This window comes from Neofelis nebulosa, chromosome 8 (genome assembly GCF_028018385.1).
Source record: "Neofelis nebulosa isolate mNeoNeb1 chromosome 8, mNeoNeb1.pri, whole genome shotgun sequence".
In the NCBI taxonomy this organism is placed as follows: domain Eukaryota; kingdom Metazoa; phylum Chordata; class Mammalia; order Carnivora; family Felidae; genus Neofelis; species Neofelis nebulosa.
In genome coordinates, this window is record NC_080789.1 from 55,774,165 (window position 1) to 55,801,067 (window position 26,903).

The window sequence follows — 26,903 nt, forward strand, 5'->3', positions numbered from 1 at the left end:
AAATATGACATTAAGTGATTGTTACTGGATTAACTGGGATGTCAAATTTAAGCACCCACAGATCTGATCAGGAAACAGCTATATTTGGGGCACCTGGGTGGCTCAGTAGGTTAAGCATCCAACTTTGGCTCAGGTCATGATCTCATGGTTCATGGGTTCGAGACCCACTTCGGGCTCTGTGCTAACAGCTCAGAGTGTGGAGCCTGCTTCAGATTCTGTGTCTCCCTCTCTCTCTGCCCCTATCCCGCTCATACTCTGTCTCTCTCTCTGCCTCTGAAAAGTGAATAAACATTAATAAAAATTTTTTTAAAAAAAATAAAATTTCCAAACAAACCAGTAGCAGATGTTTTCCTCATTTCCAATTGGTGACACAGTCCAATCCTGGAAATAATATAGCTTCATACATTTTTTTTCTTCATTTGCAAATGGTCTCTATTGTTGAACTGGAATCCATTCTTTCCTGTAGGGTCTACTCATATTTCTAATGCCAAAGTGTGAATGATTTATAATAAGCAAGGGCAGGGGTGTTACTCTACAGCTGTTCTCACTTATTAGAAGCACCGTGCATGTAAGAAAAAATACCAACCTTGGACAATACCTTTGCCTTCCCTACAGCCCTTGATCCATTATTACCAATGAGCCATTGTGCAGATTCTGCTCCTGTAAGCAATCTGTTCTAGTTATAATCATGGGCATTCTGTTCCCTAACAAGAATACTATGCCCATTCCCTCTAGCAACTGGTTATGTTATTCACAACAGTTATTTTTTATGATGCAATCTCCTGAAAATATTGCTTGGTTAAAACAAGAAAATGAACAGATATTTAAATTGTTGATCCTTATTTGCAGCTGCATCATGGATTAGAAATAAAATCAATACACTATTATATAGGAGCATCTAGTAAAAGGACGCCCAAAGTATGTAAACAAACATGAATCAACTACCAAAAGATTACTTGAGACATGGGAAATATTGCCTCATAATTATAGGATAGTTTATGTTGAACCATGATAAAATGAAAGTAAAAGAAATAAACTCTATACATTTTCAGAGAGGAGATAAAATTCCTTTTTTTTTTAAATCCATAAGGAGGGAAAATGGGGGGAAAGGACATAAAACACATTGTTCACCATGTATGTAAAATTTGTTTTGACTTCAATAGAACATTTTAAAATTATGGTTTCCTAAAGACTCTAGAAAATGTGCTGTGATGTATTGCTTTGTATTTGTGTACTGATAAATATATTATTATAATTATTATAATTATTAAAGAAGTTAAAGGGCTAGACAAGGTTCAAGGACTGGGCCAGTCTTCACTGGTCTCCTGTGTTTCTCCATGTTTTATAGCAAAACATTTTGTCCTTCACTATCTCCTTAAGAATGTTTATATAGCAACCATCATTGGAAGATAGAGATAGTGTCCCTCTCCAAGCCAAGGACAGGCTACTTACTGCACAGTGTATTAAAGGCAATGTTTCCCCTCTGGACCAAAGGGCTTACTGCCCATTATAATTTCTGGGTTCCTTAAGCTTGGTGTTCCTCTCCTATAATGAAACATATCATATATGCAGACATCACATGGTCCTTTTCAGGTTATGCTGTAAGAAGTAGAATTTAGAGAATCAATGCAAAAGCACTGATATTTTGGCCATTGTTATTTATGTAAATAAACTTGACTTCATCTTTTTTTTTTTAATTTTTTTTTAATGTTTACTTATTTTTGAGACAGAGAGAGAGGCAGAGCATGAACGGGGGAGGAGCAGAGAGAGAGGGAGACACAGAATCGGAAGCAGGCTCCAGGCTCTGAGCCGTCAGCCCAGAGCCCGACGCGGGGCTCGAACTCACGGACTGCGAGATCGCGAGATCGTGACCTGAGCTGAAGTCGGACGCTTAACCGACTGAGCCACCCAGGCGCCCCTTGACTTCATCTTTGATCCAAGAGTCCTGCGTCTTCCATCAACACCTATGAGAATGTGGCAGGCTGACTTGGCAGCTTGAAAATAGAGTAACATTTCAGAACCTTCATAGTTTTTGACAGTCAATGCCCAGAAGGAGGGAAAGTTTACCATTAGGGTTACAAACAGGAAGTATGATTGTATCACATTTTGGATTTGGGTGCACCATGGAGATATTATTAGCTTAGTATGGGTGAGCTATGTCTAGCTAAAGCATATTTTTTCATAAGAAAATACACATGTGCTAGTGATTGTTTTTTAAATACATATTTTATTGCATTATACCTTTTCCATGTTAACCCTCTAAGCAGAGTAGTCCCAAGTCCTCTAATAGCCAAAATGAAATCAATAGATGTTCACTTTGTCTTTAGCCCTGTAACTTTTTAGAATTAGAAAAAGAAAACATGATATTAAGACAAAGGTTATAGAAGAGAAACCTGCTGTCCCTACTTTAAGGGAAGATATACAAGGAAAAGCAGTGGTGACTTAGTAGTAGTTCATTTAGATTTATCAGGCTTATTTATTGAGATACTACACAATTTCTGCACCCGACCTGACAGGAAAATTACATCCTTGTAATCCTGGAGTTTAGAAAATTTTATAATTAAATATTTGTAGTCCTGTATCATATTCAGTCTGCATACTAATACAGCAAGGTAGACATACCAATTTCGTAAATGACCAAGTTGAGACTCAGAAAGGTTAAGGAGTCATGTTTAAGGCTTTTTAAAATTTTCTGAATGAAGGGGACAAGGTGTGGCCTCAGTTCAGTTGGACCTCAATTATCATGCATCTTGCCACCACTGAACACTTCTCTCTATAAGAAGAGTGAGAGCAGAGGGCAGCAGTGGCTGATTCAGAAGGCTTTTTGCCAGATTCAAGGCAGTGTTGCAGTGGCAACAGCAGCTGTCTCACAGCCTCACAGGTACATTCAATATCAACATATGCAATGTCCTGCATGTGGGCATCTGGCTCTTCCACAAAAATCATATATCAAGAAGTAAAATGTCCATTTCAGTATTATAGGTTAAATAGCAGACCTCATGAGCATACTTAATGTTCCAGGGACTCCTTAAAATACTTTAAACATATGTATTTATTTTATTTTTTAATTTTTTAAATAAAAAAATTTTAAGTGTATCTATTTATTTTTGAGAGAGAGAGACAGAGAGAGTGAATGGGGGAGAGGCAGAGAGAGAATCCCAAGTAGGCTCTGCACTGTCAGCACAGAGCCCAATGCAGGGCTTAAACTCACAAACCTAACCGTGAGATCATGACCTGAGCCAAAAGCAACAGTCAGAGGCTTAACCAACTGAGCCACCCAGGAGTCCCTAAAAATATTTACTTTAGAGAGAGAGAGAGCACACACAAGCTGGGGAAAGGGGCAAGGGAAAGAGAGAGAGAACCTTAAGCAAGCTCCATGCTCAGTGCCAAGCGTGATGCAGGGCTCGAACCCACGGCCCTGGGATCATGACCTGAACTGAATTCAAGAGTCCGAAGCTCAACCAAGTGAGCCACCCAGATTCCCTTCCCTAATATACCTCTCCGAGGTCCTGACCTTTCCATAATTGTTGGATAGATTAAAAACAGAAATAGAATCTTGCTACTCTCATTATGACTGTAGTTTTAGTGCTTAGTTCCAGGAGTTCGAGAAACAAAGAGTCACATCTGTGGTTTTTCCTGCCTTCTCCAGTTGATTATGAGCCTTTAAGAATGGGGTCAATGTCTTAGCTGTTTCCATTTTCCCATACCTCATTTCAGTGCTTGTCATATAATAGCTCCTAAATGTTTAATGAATTAATGATTGAGTTAGTGATTAACAGTAAGTGAAATACATAAAAAAAGAATCAAAAAAGAAAGTAAATTATGAGAGAGAATATGAACAATGGAAAGGATTATCTATTGCCAGTAAAGATGTTAAATGTAGAAAACTAGGAAGCAGCTGTTTCCTATAAACTCCAAGCTTAATAAGCTTCCTGTAACCCCAGAGTTAGAGTTAAAAATTTTAATAGTTTTTAAACTATTGATTGAACAATAATTTAGCAATATTTTTAGTAGTATTTAATTTTTTGATTATTACTTAAAAATTATTAATTAATGATAGTAATTTTTAAACCTTTCAACTATTGGTTGAAAGAAAATGCAAAAAGATAAAGGCCAAGGCAGAAAAGGAATTTTAAGTTACTACATTTTCTTGCTTCATGAGTCACTGATCAGGTTTTGCAATGCAGGAGATTTTCTTAATGACACGATTACATTACATACATCATTCATTTTTTTTTTTTTCAATTAGCAAGTCTTTTAGCAAACGTAGATTGGGCAGCTACTCTGTGCTATGAGCTGATATAAAGGGGTTATACTATGTGATTATACAGAGATAAGTAAAATAGTTCCAGTCATGAATTATTCCAAAGTCTATTGGATTAGAAAGACACAAAAGCAAACAGTAATAATACCGCATGTTGGACAATGAATAGGATATGGGTAAAGAAAAGTTGTACCAGTGCCTCCTGGTGGATCAGAAAAGGCTTCCACATGAGATCATGCTGACGATGCGTCGCTGTTCTCACAACAGAAAACATCTGTTTTAAGCTGACCTGATCTGTCCACCGACACAAGTTTTTACCTAAATATATTCCGTTCTCCACTAGAGACTCCATTCACAAATAATTACAATCCCTTTAACCCCTCCTTGTCCTCCAGTTCAATGGAGGACAAGCATGTTCAAATGCATGTTCAAATCTATTTTATCTTTGTAATTCTTACAAATGTGTATGTGGCGGGAGGGAGAAAGGATGCATTAGGAATTATAACTGACCTAAAAAAGAAAGAAAAATGCCCTAAGGTTTAATGATTTGTTTAAATCTGAACATCTACTAAATCTAAAATAATTAATTTCTCTTAAAAATGGCTCATATAAATTCTATACAATAGATTAAACCACTGCTCTTCAAACTAATCTTTGCAAGTCTAGACAATTATCAAATGTGTTTGTGAAGTCAATGCTGAGAATAATTGGTGGCAGGGAGAGCTGGTAAGTTTTGGCCTCCTCATCTTCTTTGACTTAAGTGCTCCCTCCTCTTATCTATCTTCTACATTTTAATATCACTTTTTAAGATTTCATAAAAATAAATATTCAATGATCTCCAAAGCTTGAACTTGCTTTAGTCATCAGAGAGGACCCTCCTCCATTATTACACATTACTGAAAATATTTGTAACACTAACATACGAGCAAGGAATATGGACTTTATAATGAACTTTGTTAACTACCTTTGAGTAATTAAGTAGTGACAATAATAGGACCTCAAATATGTGTTTGTGTATAATGCTAAAGTAACTCCCATGTTTGTTTCTGTTGTATTCCAATTATTCTATAATATGCTGACATGTCACTTTTCCACATGCTACATACCAGTTGTAAGAGCAAATAAACCAAATTTAATTCAATTCTTTCCATTCAATTCTGACCATGTAGTATAACTTGGCACTTGGTCAGAAAGAATGAAATGCATGATGACACACATTTTCTAATTTGTGAAATCTCAGAGAAATATCAGGTCATATTATGCAATAATTGTAGGGGAAAATGTAGTTTTCTCATTAGTAGTCAATGTTATACTATTAATGTGCTTTTAATTGTTTTTATTTAATAGAACTATCAAAAATATATAGCACTGCACAGCAAAAGAAAACTTCAACAAAGTAAAACGATAGCCTACAGAATGGAAATAACTATTTTCTAACCATTTATCTGATAAGGGTTAACATCAAAAAATAAAAATTAAAAAACCCTCATACAATGCAGTAATAAAAAACAAATAACCCAACTAAAAAATGGGCAAAAGACTTGAACAGACATTTCTCCATAGGAGGCACAAGAGTCTTATAGGTACGTAAAAACATGCTTAACATCATTAGTCATTGGGGAAATGCAATTAAAACTACAGTGAAACATCACCTCATCCCTGTTTGAATGATCAGCCTGAAAAAGACAAGAGATAACAAATGTTGGCACAGATGTGGAGAACAGGGAACTTTGTGCACTACTGGTGGGATTGTAAATTGATACAGCCACTGTGGAAAATAGTATGGAGGATTCTCAAAAAATTAAAATCAGAACATTGTTAGCAATTCTCCTTCTGGGAATATATCTAAATGAAATGAAAACTCCAACTCACAAAGATATTTGTAACCGCATATTCATAGCACCATTATTTACAATAGCAAAGATACAGAAACAAGAGAAGTGTCCATCAATGGATGAATAAATAAAGAAGTTGTGAGGGATGTGTATGTGTATATGTGTGTGTAAAATGAAACATTATATAGCCATTAAAATGAAGAAATCCTACCACAAACAACAACATGGATAGAACTTAAAGGCATTATGCTAAATGAAATAAGTCAGAGGAAGACCAATACTGTATAATCCCAGTTATATGTGGCATCTAATTATAAACCTCATAGGAAAGGAGATCAGACCTGTGGTTATCAGAGGTTGGGGGAAGATTTCAAGGAAGGTGGTCAAAGGGTACAAAGTTCAAGTTGCAAGATAAACAAGTACTAGGGATGTAATGTAAAACGTGGTAACTATAGCTAACACTGCTGTGTAATATATAGGAAAGTAATTAAGAGAGTAGATCCCAAGATTTCTCATCTCAAAGAGATAGTTTTTCTTTTTCTTTTCTTTTTACTTTATCCATATGAGAAGATGGATGTTGGCTGAACTTATTATGGTAATCTTTGCATAATATACGTAAATCAAACCATCATGCTGTGTGTCTTAAACTCACATAGTGATATATGTCAATTATTTCTCAATAAAACTGGAAAGCATGTATAGCAAAAGGAGAAGCAATCTGAAACAAAACAAAACAAAATCCACTAGTTTCCAGTGTAGTTTACTCACAGGGAAAAGAAAACCAAAGTTATTTTTATTTCGTAAAACATTGTTTAGGTTGAAATTTTGACTTTTCCATTCTTAGTATATGATATATCTGTTTGAGAATCACAAGATTTCTTCTTATATAATAGAATAAATTTCCTCCTTAAAATGAAAGATTCTTGTTGACTAAAGGAATATATTTTGGAAAGATGGAGAAAATCTCCCATTTCTAAGATGCTATCATGTAAAGTGTTTAAAAAGCTAAATGTAACTGTGATTTTGGGAGCAATGGTAAGGTAATTTACATTTATGCATGTACACCAGGCTTATTAGTCGTATGCTTCCTGCTTTATAACAGAAGCTGAATATTTTAAAGACCAGGAGGTTTGTTTTTCAGAGACTGTATCATAGCAAGTGTTGCTATTCTTTGAAACGCAATATATAACTTTATCACCTTAATGACTCCTCACAGAATCAGTCCAAGAATCTCATCAACCTTCCTCCTAAACTGTTGCCTTAATACCCATGGGACACTGTTTAAGTGAATGCTAAAAATAAAAAATAAAATTAGGCCTTTAACCACTCATCATTCACTCACATGAAAAACTTCCAAATAATTGCTAAATCTGTAATTTTTCAACATGCCATTACATTTTACCTGAGTCAAAATTGTTTTTAAATTTTAATTTTGGATTTATATATGTTCAATTTTAGGATAACACTCAATAGCTCTTCAAAGCCACTATCTTCCATTTCTTTACTTCATTCTAGGCAAATTGATCAGAGGTATTTTGAGGATTGGCTGTGTGCCCAGTTTCCACAAATGCCAAAGACTTCTGTGCACCAAGTTAATTAAAATTGACTGCTTGTTTTAGGCAGAAGAAACAGGCAGAATGCCGGATAGTTCTAAAGAGTGATTGAACAATTTAAGCAAACAGAATAACCTGCCTTCAAGCTAAAAATAAAAATAGTTTATTATGTTGCCTTTGCTAAAAAAAAAAAAATCCTTTAAAACTGTTGGCTTTATGTGAAAAAATTTGATATATACGCCTGAATCAAATTGAAAATGCTATACTAGTCATTAAAAAACATTAAAAATATGTAAACCATCACTTTTTATAAAAACTAGACTTTTTGTTGACCCATGTTTTAAGAAATTTGCTTAGATTACAAATATATGCTAAATTTATTTTACTGTCTATAATAAAAAGTTTATTTTCCAATATTATGCACATATATGTACTCAATTAACATCTAATTGCTGGAGCTCAGGAAAAAAATACAGCACAAATTTTCTTTTTTTTTTTTTTAATTTTTTTTTCAACGTTTTTTATTTATTTTTGGGACAGAGAGAGACAGAGCATGAACGGGGGAGGCGCAGAGAGAGAGGGAGACACAGAATCGGAAACAGGCTCCAGGCTCCGAGCCATCAGCCCAGAGCCTGACGCGGGGCTCGAACTCACGGACCGCGAGATCGTGACCTGGCTGAAGTCGGACGCTTAACCGACTGCGCCACCCAGGCGCCCCGTACAGCACAAATTTTCTTAAACACAGTAACAGTATTTGAAGATAGAATTGAGTTTTAAATAATAATCTGGTCTAAATGCTTGTGGAAATCTAGATTTTATTGCATTAAAGAAAGTTATCAACTTAAATATTTAATGTATAATGTTAACACAGCTTAATGAGCTAAAACTTGACTCTATAAGCATAGCTTGGTAACTTTTTAGGCAGGAAATGGAATGCTGCTAACTAACATGTAATGAGAGCCTCTTAACTGGCAGGAACATACCACATATAGTATATTCAATGTATACTATTGCTTTTAATTCTTATGTTAACAATATGAAATAGATACGTATATATGTTTTTTACAGATGATGAAACAGAAATAAGAGAGGGTAAGAAAATCCCTAAATGTAAGGCAAATATTAGGATTAATTAATTTGGATTAATTAAATCTATTTTAATTATTTCATTATTCTGAGTTTTGATTAGTCCCTTAAGTTTGCTCAATCTGTTCTTTTCAAATCGTTTAACTGCTGGATATGTAGAATGAATTTTTATTTGGAACTTTTTCAAGATCCAAGGAGTTTAAACATGAGCTTGCATCAAAACTATACAATCATGCATTAATACTCATGCATTTTCCTCAAAGAACTCAGCATACACTCAAGTTCACATACATGCCAGCCAAATTTGATTTTCTGATTTCCATGAGAAGATCAACTTAGATGCTACATATTATGAAAGGGTGGAGGACTCACAATCACTGGGTACCCAAAAGTTACACAGTCTTACATTAATAGAAGAAAATTAACTTTTGAGAAAAACAAGTCAATAATCTCAAAAGGCATGAGATTTTGAAGTCCTTTTATTTGAAAGTTAATTGCCTAACATATCTCAACAGGGCATACTTCAATTAGCTGTCTCTGTATTATACTCTTACCTTGCACAACAGAGTTTTTGAGATAGGGTACTGGAGCAGTACATGAGGTTAGCTTATGGGCAGTTGGGGGCTGGAAGTCTTCATTATCTTTTCCTCTGGTCACATCTCAGCCCACTGCAGCTTGATTTGCCTTTCCACTACTGAAACTGCCCTACTTGAAGCCAAGTGCTTCCTAATTGTCAGTTCCTTTTTAACCTATTCATCAAGTATTTTGAGCACATTTTGTTGCAAAATACTATGTTAGGTAAAGGATATGCATTGTTGAATAATAATGATGATAATTACGATAATGTTGATGTTAGCTAGCCAAAATCTTTAGGAATATACTTGAAGTCAAACAATTTAAGTTTCATTTCACTTGGTACTGTTAAGAACTTAATTCAAGGAAATGTGGAAATTTCCCAGTAAGGGGGAGTCTGAAGCGACTTCTTACAGGGTTTGAGTTTTCTCCAATGGTTATAAAGAGAAATTAAGGAATTCTGACCTAGATTAGATCTGTTAAGAAGTGTGGCCAATTAGGATATTTTGTATTTTAACAATTATCTAGGAGGTGGAAATAACTAAAAAGGGATTAGAGTTATCACCAGTAAAGAAGCAGTAATCACTCATTTTGGTTAGAAGGGCTTGTTATAGAGATATGAAGGGCCATGTCTCTGTCTTATTCCTTTCAAGGTCACAGAGTGACCTTGTCTACATCTTCCACTGAGAAAGATTTATTTTCTCCAATTATCACCTGACAGTTTCTCAATAATTACTAATAAAGTTTTCCAGCTGTTTACTATATTGCTAGCATCATTCTGAGCACTTTATTGTGTTAAGTACTTTGATCTTCACAAAAACCTATAAGGTAAGTATAGCTATTATTCTAGTTTACAAATGGAGAAGATGAGATAGAAGAGGAACAAGCAATTTGCCCAAGGTCATACTGCTATTAAGTGACAGAACTAGACCTGCAGTCTTCTGAATGCTACAAACACCAAGGCTACCATCTTGAAAACTAAAAATTCTGTGGCATGTTACATTACACTGGAAGAGTTGACTTTGTTCACTACCTTTCTTATTAAAATTCCTTTCCTTGGCTTTTGTGACATCATTCTTCCTTGGTTCTTCCCTCATACCACTCCTGTTTAATCTTGACTTGTTTCTCTTTCAGCCTGTTTTTGAATACAGATAATCCTATGATTCATTTCTTAGTTCTTGTCTCTCCCCACTGTATGTATTCTCCACAAGCAAAAGTATGCCCATAGTTTCACCTCCTCTATAAGTGCCAATAATACTTAAAGTTTTATCTTCACTTCTCTTGTCTCCCCTAATTGTAAACAATTTTAATTACCTAGATATTTCACATGCTGACAGTGAAATTAATTTATCTCTACTTCTACTACTACTAATGTAACTCAGGCCAAATAATCTCACTTAGGCTATTTCAAGTATCTTATTACTGACCTTCCAACTCCAGTGTTTCCCATTCCCTACCTGTCTTTTTCCTTATGTTCTCTTTGCATTATATATAATAGAACCTATCTAAAACTTAAAGCCAAAAATATTTCTTTCACACAATAAAATTTATAATAATGTCAAAGCAAATGAAATACTTGGTGTAAATCCACAAAGACTTGTATGGAATCTGTATTCTAGAAACAATAAAATACTATGAAAGAAATTAAAGAAGATTAAATAGAAAGAGTCATAACCTGTACATGTATCAGAAACTCAGTGCACTAAAGATATCAATTATCCCCAAGTTGATTTATAGATTTAGTCTTCTATAGTAAACCTTAACATCAGTAAGAATGACTCCTCTCACTTCACTCTTCTTTTTCAAAATTGTTTTAGTTTATTCTAAAATTTATACGGAAAAGCAAAGGACCTATGCCTATGCGTTTCCTTCTACCAATACCACACTGTATTGGTTAGCTACATAGTAAGCCTTAATATCAGTAGGAATTATTCCTCCCACTTTACTCTAGATCAGTGGAACAAAATAGAAATAGGTCCACACAATATGCCCAAACTGATTTCTGATAAAGATGTAAAAGCAATTCAATGTAGGATGGATAACTTTTTCATCAAATAATGCTAAAGCAACTGGACATCCAAAGGTTAAAAACATCTCACCTTACATTTTATACAAAATTAATTCAATATCCATCATAGCCTTAAATGTAAAACATAAAACTGTAAAAATTTAGAGTCAAAAATAGAAATAACCCTCAGGATCTAGAATTAGGTGAAGAGTTCTTAGACTTAACACTAAAAACATTACCTATAAAAGGAAAAATATTGATTCCTTGAACCTGTCCAAAAATTAAAAACTTCTTGTCAAAGGTAATTTAAAGATCATGAAAAGACAAGTTACAGACTTGGAGAAAAAATGTGAAAACCATGTATCTGACAAAAAGTTAGTATCCAGAATATAAAAAGAACTTTCAAAGTTCAACAGTAAAAATATAACACATCAATTAGAAAATGGGCAAAATACATGAACAGACACTTCACCAAAATATACACAAATACAAAATAAGCACATTTAAAGATATCCAATTCCAGGGGCGCCTGGGTGGCGCAGTCGGTTAAGCGTCCGACTTCAGCCAGGTCACGATCTCGCGGTCCGTGAGTTCGAGCCCCGCATCAGGCTCTGGGCTGATGGCTCGGAGCCTGGAGCCTGTTTCCGATTCTGTGTCTCCCTCTCTCTCTGCCCGTCCCCCGTTCATGCTCTGTCTCTCTCTGTCCCAAAAATAAATAAAAAAAAAAACAAAAAAAAAACGTTGAGAAAAAATAAAGATATCCAATTCCAGGGCACCTGGGTGGCTTGGTCAGTAAAATATCTGACTTCAGTTCAGGTCATGATCTCACAGCTCGTGAGTTCGCGCCCCACTTCAGGCTCTGTGCAGACAACTTAGAGCCTGGAGCCTACTTCAGATTCTGTCTCCCTCTCTGTCTGCTCCTCCCCCATTTGTGCTCTGTCTCTCTCAAAAAAAATAAACATTAAAAAAATTTTTTTAAGATATCCAATACCATTAGCCATTAGTGAAATGCTAAAATCACACTGATATATTATCAGTACACACCTATCACAGAATAGCTAAAATTAAAAAAAAAAAAAAGCGACAACACCAAATGCTAGCAAGGATGTAGAGACACTGGATAACTCATACATTGTTGGTGAGAATGTAAAATGGTGTGGATATTCTGCAAAATAGGCAGTTTTGTTAAAACTGCACAGGTATCATCTGACCCAGGATTTATCCCAAGAAAATGAAAAGTCAATCACATTCATGCAAAAACCTTTGCACAAATGTTTATAGAAACTTTATTCATAACAGCCAAAATAGGAAATAACCCAAATGCCCCTCAATGAGTAAAAGGTTAAACAAACTTTGGTATATCTGCACCATGGAAAACTAATCAGCAATTATAAGGAATGAATAAGGCCAAAGTAGCAACTTAGATGTACATTAAGGGAAGCATGATGACTGAAAAAATTTAAATTTAAAAGATTACATACGATTCCATTTATGCAACATTCTTAAAATAACAAAATTATAAAAATGGAGAACAGATTAGTAGTTGCCACATTTCAGGGATGGTTGGGGTGGAGAAGGGGCAGATGTAGCTATAAAGGAATAGCACTGGGGAACCTGTGTGTTGAAACACTTTTGTATCTTGACTGTGGTGGTGATCACATAAATCTACACATGTGATAAAATTGCCAGAAACACACACACATAAAAATGGCGAAATCGTCAAGAGCTCCATGGGTGAAGAGTACATGGAGCTTCTCTATGGTTTTTATGTTGTTGTTGCAACTTTTGGTGAATCCATAATTAAAGTAAAATTAAAACAATATTATCTCCCCTTTCCAGCATAAAATGTTTCATTGACTTCACACTGCTTTCATGAAAAATATCTAATCTTCCTAATTTTGCTCATGCTATGAAGCTTTACCTTTTGCCCAGATTTAACTCACCCCCTTGGCACTCTGGTAGTCAACCGTCCAAAACACACAAGCAAACACAAAATTTTCTTTGAACATAAACTTTACTGTTATCTCCAGTTCTAATGCTTAATGACCCCTCCCACATCCCTCAGCTCCAAGATTTGTTATTTTCACTTACTCTTCCTTCATACCAATTCAGGCATCATTTCTTCCACAAACAATATGTGACCCTACAGAACCAGATTAAGTACCAGTCCTATAATTTCTTACCATTTTTCATACATATTGTTGGCCACCAAGAATGTAGATATCTTTTTCTTTATTATTATTTTTTTAATTGGGAGTAGGGGCATTATTCCCATCATCAATCTTGGTATGAAACAACCCACTGGCACCATATATAATGTAAATCCCAGTTTCTCACTTTCCCAGGTCCTTCTTGCAATACTGTAGGCTTATTAGGTAGTGTCCCAGGGGTTCTCACAATCAGAAGCATCCTCCTAAGACATCAGATGCTAGTGACACAAAGAAATAGGGAGCTGACAAAAACTCTCTGGAGCCTGCAGATGTTGCCACAATATAGGGTAGCAACTTGCTCTTGCAGAGATGTGGAGGTAACAGGACTTCAGGCAGAACCCCCTCTTACTGGGCCTTTTTTTTTCTCCTCCAGTGTTTGCAACCTCAAACCTGTATTTCCACCTTTCTTTCATTCTTTAGTGTTTATTCAGTATTATTTCTGATAAACTTATTCTAGGATTAAAAGGATCAAAATTAGTGTCTAGTGCTTACAACTGAGAGATCTGACCCATATAATACAGTAATTTAGTTGAGTATGGTTTTGCCTACAGCCCTATCAGGACTGTAAAATCCCTCATTACAAGGGCTTGGAGTATAAACACCATGGCTAGCACAGCTCCATAAATCTAGCAGGAACAAAGTAAACACTGAGTAATATAAACAAATGAATTCCTCATATACAACACTTTCAAATCTGCTACCCCCTACTCTAGTCCTTTCTCTAGAGAAGCCTGAGATGTTGATGCCATTCTAGTTGTACAGCTTGCCTTTACCCACATCACATTGCCAAAATTCTTCCATGCCCCACACTCAAATAAATATTTCTTTCCTTCCGTTCCTCTGTACCCTACAATCACTTGTCATTTCAACACATCCTTTCCCCCTGACATACTGTTATGGCTCTACTCATCAGCGTTTCTCCAGTCTAATCACTTGCAGTCCATAATTTACATGGAACTAAATTAAAACTGAATTTTGATCACATCGTTTTTTCTGCTTAAAAGTATTCAGTCAGTTCCCAGTGGTATAAGATAAAATCTAAACTTTCTGAAGTAGTGTTCTGTCTCTGTATAGTCTGCCTCTTTCCTACACCTTCTGTCCCTCTCACACATCAACAAGCACTCTGTATTACAATGGCCTTTGCTAATAAACTTCCACCTTCCTGTACATACTAGTCCCTTTCATGTCTCAATGGCTTTTAACAGCAATTTTCCATTGTGTTAAATACCTTCCTCCATGTCCATCTTAGACATGTAATCCAATTATCAAACTCATTAATCACTCTCTCTGAAATGTCATCTTCAGTACTATTAGGCAGTTTGTCATTTATTATCATGCTTCCTCTTCATCACTATTGTAATGTGATTTTTTAACTGATGACATTAGTCAAGTGACAAGTACATAGCTGGTACTGAATAAGTATTATACAGTTAAGCACCAAAGGAAAAAATAAATCAATACATTTTTGAGAATGATAATGGATTACATCTCTATGTATATGGCATATGTATAAAACTTTTGAAACTTTAAAATTTTCTCAATTCATGAGAACATACAGTTCCCATTTCAGTATGGAGAATAATCATACCATTGGTGTCGTCAACATTCTATCTTAATATCTCCTTACTCAAATGAAGATTATCTTCAGTGTTATGTTATTGGAGGAAACATTTTGCCCAAACACTGAAAAATGAGTAGATATATCCTACAAAGTCTGAGAGATGGAAAAGAACTTAGAAATCTCAAATCCAAACCCTTTATTCTAATATGAGAATACATAAAATATTCTAGATCATTCTTATATTAAATTCGAGTTTATTCATATTATTCACATTAAGAGACTGAACCATCCAAATACAACCACCTGCACATTGATTTAAAGTATTTCTTATGAAAACTCCTCCACTCTCACCAGAAAGAATATCTGCAGGAGAAATTAAAGGAGGCTCATACAACTCCCCAGTATTCTATAACACTGTCCTTCTTCCAGATGCAAAAGCACCCAATGATAAGGAAGCTGAAGGAACCTCCATGTTCCCAAGGGTGAACCCACACATTATCCCTATCCCTCACTTCCCACACTAGGCTAAAATGCTAGCTTGTACCCAGGGAAAAGTGCCTAGCTGACCATTTCTCTGAGAAAAGTTTACAGCACAAAATTATGAATCATCTTTTCTGAAAAGACCGTCAGAACTAATTTTATCATGTCTTATATATTTTTATCTCATTCACAACCAGAAAACCAAGTCTCCCTGATATTCCATCACTAATCCAACACTTTTATTCTTTTCAGCCTCTGCATGCTGATTTTTTGCCTAGTCTCATTGTCATAGTGGATCTCATGAATCCTTTCCACAAGGCCCTCTGTAACTCACACACTGTCAATCATCAACAATACCATCTAAGCCCTTAAGCTCTTTTCTCAGTATTTCCTCCACTCCCTCATTTTTATGGAAATTGTGGCTACCCTTCAATGACAGTGCATGTCTTGCAACCCTTTCTCTAGTGGCTCTCTACCTCTCATGTCCCAACTACTTTAAATCATATGTCCTCATATTTTATCATCTATTTCTCTTTGTTTCAGTCACCTGTACATTCTTTTGGGGCATATTTATAACTGCCTTAAAATACCTCCTACTAGTTTCATAGTTTTTTTTCTTCTGGTTATGCATTATAATTTCCTATTTTTATGCCTGTTAATTTTGTGTTGGAAGCATGCCATTGTGAGTTTTGCATTTGGGGGTGCTTCATTTTGTTCTGGCATGCAGTGAAGTTTCATGGAATCTTTTTTTTTTTTTTTGATGCTTATTTTAAGATTTGTTATGGTAAATCCAAAGCAGTCATGAGGGCTAATTTAAACCACTAGTAAGACAACACTCTTCGTATTCTTTCCCATGTCCTATTTATTTATGATGTCTCTCTTTCTGACTCATGAGAACACAGTCTAGCTAGACTCCTGTGAGTTCCTAGAATTGTTTTACCTACTACATATAGGTGAGTTTCTGTTCTTTCCCCAGTTTTGTGTAGTTTCTTCACATGCATGTGGCTATCAGTACTCAAAGACTCAAGAGGAACTCCCTATATATACCTCCAGGGCTTGCTCTGTAACAACCTCTTTTCCCTGAATTAGAGCCATCTTTTATCCCCAGATACTGATCTCTGTCTACATAATTCAGCAGGACCACATGGCTATAATTGTGCCTATCTTTACTATGTTAGGACCCCAAAAATGGTCTCTAGGTAATAAACTGACAAAATCCTCAAAGTAATTTGTCTTCCTTCTTTAAAAGATTATAATCCTGTATTACATGGTACCCAATTTTTTTAAATTTTTTTTTTCAACGTTTTTTATTTATTTTTGGGACAGAGAGAGACAGAGCATGAACAGGGGAGGTGCAGAGAGAGGGAGACACAGAATCGGAAACAGGCTCCAGGCTCCGAGCCATCAGCCCAGAGCCTGACGCGGGGCTCAAACTCACGGACCGCGAGATCGTGACCTGGCTGAAGTCGGACGCTTAACCGACTGCGCCACCCAGGCGCCCCCATGGTACCCAATTTTGAAAGCCTTAGTCCTATATATGTATTTTGTCTTGTTCTAGTTGTATATCTAGTCCCTGTTACTTAATCTTGCCTAGAAGTCTCTATTAGTGTTTGTTTTAATTTTCACACTTTCGAATTTTTCATTTTTTGTTTTCATTAACTTGCATTATGACTGCAGTATATGAACTTTATATTGCATATCTTTCAATAATATGATAGGCTTTTAAGGGCTAATGTCGGGTCAGTTTCACTGAATATATCACGTATGCTTGGCATGCAGAAGTACTCTTTAAATTCAGAAAGCAATATTCATCATTTGTTTTAAGCATTTCGTCAACAGTATTTCTTTCCACATTTTCAATAATTTGAAAAAAAATGCCTGTGTCTTTATATTTTGCTAAGAAATGTGGTATCTGTTCATATAATAGTAAAATATTTCTCATCATTTCATCATCAGTTTTGTGTTACAACATGATGCTGTATCAAAGTATTTAACAGCTTAAAATTACAAAATATTTTGATTCAAAAGCAAATTTAAAAATCTCTGCTTTTAAAATGGTCAGTCCACACCACTTAATGAAGTTGCTGATGAAGGAATATTTCTAAGGTGTTATTTGCTGCTTTCCATTTAAGTTTAGTTACCTTTCTCCTTTTTTCTATCACCTTTTAAAAAATTTTTTTAATATTTATTTATTTTTGAGAGAGAGTGAGAGACAGCGAGCGAGAGAGAGAGAGAGAGAGAGAGAGCATGAGCAGGGGAGTGGTAGAGAGAACCAGAGACACAGAAAGAATATGAAGCAGGCTCCAGGCTCTGAGCTGTCAGCACAGAGCCCAACGCAGGGTTCCAACTCATGAACCGTGAGATAATGACCTGAGCCAAAGTCAGACATTCAACTGACTGAGCCATCCAGGAGCCCCTCTGTCACCTTTTAAGTTGAGTTTTTCTTCCTTTTTTTCTATATATCTCAGAATCTTTAAAATTAATTTTATTCTTTCATTCTTAATTTAATATGTTTACATGTATACTTATCAAATCTAAAAAAGCTAAATAAATATTTCTACTTACATCCAGAACAACGCAAAGATCTTGGACCACTTTAACTCCAATTAATCCTACCTACCTCATTCATTATTATTATTCAGTATCTTTGTCCATTTATTTTTACTTTCACATTAAGATAATATTATTAATGTGTTATGAATTCAAAGTTCACTTCAGTGTAGCATGTGTATCAATTTATTTGCTACCATCCCTTCTTGCATATCATCAATTTCTTCAGGGATCACATTCCTTCTTTCTCAGTTAGGTTTAGAAATTTCTTCAGTATGGTTCTATGGATGGAAAATATGTTTGTCTGAAAATGGTTTCATTTTGCTTTCATGCTAGAAAGGCAGCTTTTCTGATTAGACAACTTTTAACAATGATCATTCCACTTTATTTCAGGCTTCTATGTTTAGTATTGATAAATCTAATGTTACTGTATTTATAATTGATTCTTAGATAATCTGAAATCTGACTCATTTTTCTGTCTGGATAATTGTAAAACTTCCCTTGGTAACTGTTCAGTAGTCTAATTGTAACAAGTCTAGGTATCATTTTTTTTTTTTTCTTAATTGGGCCCATATTTTGTTTAGCATCCTAACTCTTAAAATTTTTTATCAATTTTGAAAATTTTCACTTTCTATTTCTTTATTTCCTGGCACCCTTTCAGTTTTTCTTTCTGGAATTCTATTTACATGAAACTAGAACTTTCTCCATGTCCTTTCAATTGTCTTTTTTTAACATTTTTAAAGCTCTTTGTCATTACAATGTGTTTCCAAATAATTTCTTCAGATCTATTAGGTGGTTAACTCATTTTTTCAGCCACATCTAATCTATTTAAATAGATTTTAATTGCATTCAATTTATTTTCATTTCTAGAAGTTCTCATCTATTCTTTCCAAATTGTCTGATATTGTATAGTATATATTTTTATTACTTATATTTTGATTAATGTATATATATCTACTTCCATTTTATGACATTAATATTTTATATATGAGATTTCCAATATCTGAAGTTCTTACACATTTAAAGTTTGCTGCTGGATTTTTGTTTGATCCTTCCTATCATCTTCCATGATTGCTTATTTCTTATGAGTTTTAGGTTAAACTATTAATTTGTAGTCAGCAGGGTTTAACTGTTAGAATTTTGGTTTTAAATTGTGTTTTTCAAGGTGCTTTAAATTGCTTCTTCCTTGAAGAAGCATGCATCCAGGAATATCTGTTGTTAATTCCCTTTTTTGTTAATTTTTTTTTGTTAACTTCCTTTTTTGAACTTAATTTCCTTGCATTTATAGGGAATTTAAATCCAAATGAAAATATTTCAAGAAGGCAGAGCTTTTCTTATAAATTCTCCTAAAAATTTTTGGGAGGAGCTATCTTCCTTTGCCTAAGGTCAGATTTTATATTTTATTTTTACACTGATGTGGCTGTTTAAAAGTCACATGTTTATGTAGGAGTCCCAGTTCCAGCTCCCCAACTGATATAGATCCAAACCTGATTTTCTAGAAAAGTCAGTGCCAACCCCTCAAGTAAAATAAAGTGGAAACAGAAAAATTTAATGCTGGCTGAAGCTGACTCTACGGTCGTCTTGGGGGCATTTACAGATCTTTCTAACCTAAGAATCTGGACTCTGCAGCTTCAAACCTAAGATCCTATTGCTGAAACTTCAACCTCTTCCATCGGTGGGCTGCTGTTATTGTGAGCACTTAGGCAGCTTTCTCCAGTTATTGGTGCCTATCTGCTCCAAGGAGGCAGTCTCTCTGCAGGTTCTCTACAGTTCCTTAAAGGCAGACTACCCTTGCTGGTTTCTCCACGGTAGGCTCATGATGGGCCAGTCAGATAGCTAGGTTCCATTCCAGCTTCAGTTTTGGCAGGCTCTGTGTGCCTGAGCCTTTTAGACTCTTGTACATCTGTGGACTCTGGGGTAAGACAAAGTTTCTTGCTCCCCCCCACAACAGTAGCACATCTTTTCTTTACAGGATCCTGGGTTCAAGTGGATTATCTTGTTATCTTCCTGGGACAGATGATTTTTGCCTCTCTCTTTTCCTTAGAAGCAGTGGGTTTGAAGCAAGAATTCTTGAGGCAGACACTAGAGGCAGAGTACTTTGCTTCTGTCCTCCCTCTGGACTGGATCTTCCCCTGGGGCTGGAAATCTATCTGTCCCTCCTCCAACAGTTTAAGAAATTTTCTTTGTATCAGAGAAGAATCCAGAAAATTGGGCCAGGTTTTTTCTGTCATTCACTCGTTGGCAGCCATTCCCCATCTGTACACCTGCTCCACTATAGAAGGCTCTCTCTGGTCTCTTGTCCTGCCTCCAGTCTTTATCAGAAATACCTGGTGCTGGTTGGCGGAAATGAATTTCAAAGTGGGTGGACCCTCTATAAGAACCTGGACTAAATGTGGTTTTAACAATTCAGGATAAAACCCTCCTCTATTGAACTTGCTAATTTTAAAAATGCTTATTTTTAATGGATAAGTAATTCTAGATAGGTTTTCTCTCAACAAATAGAACAAATCTGTGAGTGACTCATAAGCATTTGTTATTAATAAACATTACAGAACATCTTTCTTTGAAAAAAAAATGTCCCTTTATAATAATATACAATGGAAGCAGAACTCTTCCAAGGGGCAAAGGCAAATTTAAAATTAATTTTTGAAATCTTTTATATCTATCTCTTTCTGCAGATGTTCAACAGAGATGAGCCACAAGCCCAGTTGCCAATGCATTTAAATATAAATGTTGTTACATTCAGAATCACAGAATGCCAGACTTGAAAGGGAATTCAAATCATATCTAGGCCAGCATTTTTACTTTTATAAATTACGAAGGTGTGGCCTAGATAAGGTAAATTTTCTTTAGGAACACAAAAGACTAATTAATACTGTAGCATAAACTGTAACTGGTATTTCCTGTTGCTACTTTAGAACTCTTTCTGCAACTCCATGATACCTCTTCTATTGAAATGTTAGCATGTAATGAATGAAGACTGTGTCTCAAGATAGGCACTTCTCTTCCCCCAGGACGGATTTAAAGGAGAACTTTAAAAGACCTTTACTTAAATTCCCATTTAACTTCCTATAATGTCATTTCACCCAAACACTGTATGTTAAAAGGGAAATGTTATTCTAACTGCTTCTCATTATCTTCTGTACTTTATAGTTCACACATTGTTGAATGTAAGGGCTTGCATAAAAATATGATTCATTGTTTATTTTTCAGTCATTAATACCTAGGTCAACAAAGAAATATCATGGTAAATTTTTATTTTCACTATTATTCTGTGTTGTGATAGAGCCAAAAAAGGAGGAGGAGGAGGAGAAAAGGAGAGAGATGTTAAAACACAAAGCAAACAAACAAAAACAAAAATCTAACAGTTTATTATAAATAGACTTTCCCATACTTGTTGCATTGGTTCTTGGTTTGAATTATACAATAATCTCTGTACAGAGACTGGAGGAAATGAGAGAATAACACACTAAAGACTAAGACTCATCAGCACATTTACTTCTCTGGGCTACACCAGTTTTGACACAATATTAATAGCATGTGGTTCTGTCCCCATGAGCTTTTTGCTAGAATCACAGTTCCATTCTCCTCTAGTTCAAAATGCCCAGAACATTGAGGCAACCCAGAACTACCTTCTTTATGTCTCTCATTTTTTGGCTTTCAGATTACTGGGGAGACTAATGTTTGGCTAACTGCCCTACAAACCACTATAGGCTTTGCTGCCATCATTATAGCTATTCCTGACTTTGAGATATAGCTGTCTCACTCAAAAGCTTTTTCTTCCTTGGTGGTGCGAGGTGAGAGAAGTCTGGGTCCCAGAAAACCAAGCTGGCAACAGTGCTGTTGTTTTGACAAAATGCCCTCTGTATTCCTGCTGGAGGAATAAAAATCATGTATTTTAAATCTCTTTAACTTAGCCACAAGTATACAATGAAATAGGACATAAAACCAAAACGCTTAGAAGGGGAAAGACTTCCATTTAGGATAAGAAATAAAACATGCAACTACCTTCCATATTTTCTCTAGGAATATAATACAGTATCGGAATTTCCTCTCTCAGAATGCAAGAGGAGATTTGCAGATGCAATGTATCTTCGTCACTTAGACTGAGACTTAACTTTGTCCTGAATAAGACAGAGAAGTATTTGGAATTCAGGATATCATTTTAGAAGGAACCATTCTTCAAGGAATGCACTATCGACTTTTTACAGTGATCCTCACTGTTGCTATCTAGCCACAACAGCAAGAAAACTCTGCTTTCGCCAAGCACATCATATCAGAAAAAGGAGGAATGAATTAGGGATGACAATTATTATGTTATCATCCTTCCCCATATGGCCCATTCAGAGAAGAAAGGAACTTAGTTGTCTCAATTGCTATGTTGATCATTTTGGCAAAACAAACAAACAAAAAAAACAAAACAAAAACACAAACAAAAAAAACCCAACTTTGTAATGCTAAATAAAAAGACAGTCTTTTATCTAGGTGTCTGGGATTAGCAAAGTGTCTATCATTTACCTTTTTATAACACATTTTATCACATGACACTTCTTATTCTATGCAAGTGTATAATACCATCAACAATATTATGTAAAACCTTCTCCATACCAAGATAATCTAGTCTGTATAACATAATGGAACATAAAGAATGCTTTTAAAAAGAATCCTTTTAAAAGTCTCATATCAACATCTCATATGCACATGCAGTTGTTCATTCTGATCACTCAATATCATCTCAATGACTTTCCAGAGCAGGTGCTCAATACATTTTTATTGGAATTTTCTTCAGTAAAGCCCATCTCACATATAACCATGTCCTTCCTGCTGCTTTGCTGCTGGGCAATCATCTTCCTTGCCAAGCTCAGCCAGTCTCTCACTGGCTGTTTCTTTGTTTCCCACAGAGTTACGGGAAATGTCAGTTCTCTGAGTCTGGGTGGTACAATTCCTCCTCCCTATCCCTTATTTCTCTTTAGCGAAACCCTCAAACAGCCCTGGGCTTCCATTCATTTCCACGAGTCTGACACCCCTTGGAGCAAAGGAGGAAAATCTCAGAGACATGTATATTCACAACCATAGGGCCTCATACCTCAGAAATGAATTATTATACCCAAAATCCACTTCCAGTGTTTTGAGTTTTTTGTTTTTTGTGTTTTTCCTATACCAGAATAAGAGTATGATTTAGTAACAGGGAGTTCAAAGTGATGAATATGCTGGGCATTAGTTTATGTAGTGCTTGTCATTTTGTATTATTTTAATATCCATTTAATGGGTTTTTTTTGTTTAAATTTATTTAATTGTTCAATATGTCTATTTCTAGGCCCTCTAATTTAGGCTCTAATATCTGGATAACAATAATTAAATTTTAACTAGCGTTAGCTACTGTCTTTTTCTTACATGTGCTTTTATTCTTATACAATAAATCATATAAATATTTATAACATGTGGACTCTGAATTGAAAAAAAAAGCAAACTTTGTTTAGTCTTTGTCATCTAGCCATTTCATAACATAAAGCATTCTTTTATGTTCCTATCTTATAGAAGAGTATATAGAACCATCCAAATACTCTCCAGAGTAGAGAACCTAGGTTTCTAGTTTCATAATCTCATTAATCAGGTGTTGCTAGTAGAGAAATCAAAGATCACTCACTTAGTCTAAGTATATAAGATAAAAGTTATCTTCTGAGTTTTGGAATAAGATTTTACAGAAGAGGTGATATTTGAGCTGGATTTAAATTCCAAATGATATGAAAGGGGAACTTCTATGAACAGATACACAGTGTTTATGATATTTTGGGAGAAATCATTTAGGACTACTCTGTGGGAGCAGCTTACTTTATGTAGTCAGAATATAAGGCTACAAAATACTTTGGCCCAAGATACTGAAGAAACATAAAAATCACAAAGGAACTTTGTAACAGTAGAGTCACAATAAATCTCTGTTTCACAAACATTTTTTTTTTTCTTTGTAGAAGAAAGATGGGGATAGGAGACACAAAATTTAGGGAGGCCAATTAAGAGCATATTGTATTATAAAGGCACAAAAAGAGAAAACACTAATTTCAGAGGTAATTAGGAGAGAAAGCCAATTCAGGAAACTATGTTTCTTGTAATTGATAGGTTTCCAAGAATTGTTAATTAATTAAAAAGAGAGAATAAAGGAAATGAAAGAGACAGAGAAATCTCTAATATGTGTTTTTTAAAGGCAATGATGTAATTAATGAAGATAATAGCACAAACAGTAGTGCTAGTCGTGGAAATACTTAACGATATAACAAAGACTAAACTAAATGATGTCACCACAATTTATTAAGTGACATTGAATAAGTCCTGTAATGTTTATAAGGTTTAATTTACCTCTAATCAGGATAGGACTACCTGGCGTATAAGTCAAATGAAATAAAATATCTCCATTTCAGAAATTGGGAAACGAGTTTAAGATCACTTCTCTAGTAAATATAGAACTAACTGCATGCTATATCTAACTGCAGTTCTCCATTCCCTGGCTTCTTCCCAGAGAATGTGGATCTACTCTGGCCTGGGACCACTAAGAGAGCTTCTTTAGAGCCCATTGGCATGCAACCATACCTTTTCTAATGAGATCCGAATCACAACTATGGGGTCCAAAGGAGGGGCCCTTCCAAGTTTATTCATTCCTTAGGTACTCTCCTCAGCCCTAGTTCTTTAGAACTCTCTTTACCCTTTATAGGTAATCCTCCTGTTGTAGTTCATAACTTTATATTGACATGTGGCTTCTGTCTCCTGAGTGGACCCTGACTGATAGGTCCATTTTATTATGAGTAAATTGTGGCACAGGAATGTTAATTGATTTGCTTAAGTTCACACAACTAGTAATTGATAGAATCACTTTACAAACTGAAACAATCTGGTTCCACATCTGTAGCTGCTGTTTGTAAAAAAAGCAGGAGTGAACTAGATATTTGGCATATTGAATTACAGATATCTACGAGGTATCTCAATGAAAGGAAAAAATTCACTATTTTTCTTTCTCTTTATTCTACTTACCACCCTACTGTCAACACTTTGGGTCACTAACTGAAAGGAAAACACTTGTTTCTTTCACTCACTACTCACAGAATATTTCTGACACCAGATCATGGATGTTTTTTTTTTCCCCCACACACAATTCTGCAGTTCTCCATGGACATCTCTATAACTCAATTCTGAACTATCTACCTGGAGTTAGCATCAGATCTTACAGGTTAAGGGTGCATTCCCATAAGACTATTCTCTCCATCTCAGATGCCAATCACAAGACCAGGCTGTCATTTGTGACTCTGACTGCTTAAGTGTAAATCAGAAATTTCCTTTTCAGGCTGGATGATTTGAGGGATCAGTTTACCGAACTCAGGAAAACAGTTTACTTACTACATCTTCAGCTTATTAACAACCACATGGAAGAGATCCCCAAGGCCAGGTGTGGGAGGGTGCAAACTGGGCTTCCTTGTCCTTTCTCAGCTCATCACCCTCTAGGGCCTCTATGTGCTTGCCAACCCAGAAGCTCTCCAAATTCACAGTTCAGGGATTTCTGCAGAGGCCTCATTACTTAGGCAAAGTTGATGAAATCATCAGCCATTAGTGATGATTCAGTCTCCTGGCCCTCACCCGGCCCCAAAGGCCAGGGGTAAGTTCTGAAAATTACAACTCTCTAATCACAAGGTTACTTCCTCGGGCAATCGGCCCACATCCTATGATGGTCTAGAGGCTTTCCAAAAATCATCTCATTAACATAAACACAGGTGTGGTTGAAAGAGGCTTTTTATGTATACAAGAGACACTACTTTCACCTTCATGGCTTTGGAGCTATTTCAGGAACATGGACAACAGATCAAATATTATTAAGAAAAGATGCTCCTGTTGCTCTTACCACATAGGAAATTATAAGAATTTTAGAAGCTGTCCACCAGGAACAAGGATGAAGACCAAATATATACTGCTTATTATAAATCATGGTATCACACTGGATTACATTCATATCAATAATTTGACAATTATACTGTACAAATTAAGAGAGGTAGAGGGGATCTATGGATCTAGATAGTATAAGCAATTGCATCTATCATTCCAAAAGAGGGTTTGAAGAAGTGGGTGCAAAAAGAGTGAGCCACATGTTGGAGATGTCCACATGCACATTCCATTTGGCTTTTAAAGTATTCAACTGCATGGTTTCTTAAAACTTTCTAATTAGCATCCTACATTTAAAAATCAGGATATTTCACACAATAATCGAGTTTTTAGCTTCTGTGAAAAAAAAATTAGAAAATTACAACTTCAGAGGCAGCTGCTCAAAATAGTCAACAAAATTAACATTAATTACTCCATTTTGTTAGTTGTAGGCAATTTCTTTGCCTATTTATTATCTATCTTGGTTTATTAAAATAATAATTCTGTGACAACATAGCTTGTCTATGTTTCTTCCATTGTTACTCAGTACCTAGAGCTATTCTGAATATATATTACCTCAATAACTTGTTTTTACCTAATTTTTTAAAAAAGTAGAGGCAAAAGTCAATTTGTTGTGAGTTAAAAGCAAGGCAATGAAGGTATTGAGTATATTGCTAAAATAGCCCAACAAAAAGCTTTTTACTTCACAGAAAAAAATTTTAAAAAACTAAAAATTGTATTGTATACCTATATATGTATGAAATCTGATATATAAAATATTTTAGTATTTTTTAAAAGTTAATACTACACATTAGCAAGTAAGGTAGGTAATAAACATACTTATTCTTGAGTTTTAATAAATGTTTTGAAAGAGTATCTAA

General features: G+C 35.3%; 1 pseudogene; it reads left to right on the forward strand.

Moving 5' to 3' along the window:
* The window catches only part of LOC131483815 (60 kDa heat shock protein, mitochondrial-like), a 138,868-nt pseudogene that overhangs the window by 14,107 nt on the left and 97,858 nt on the right, over positions 1–26,903 (forward strand).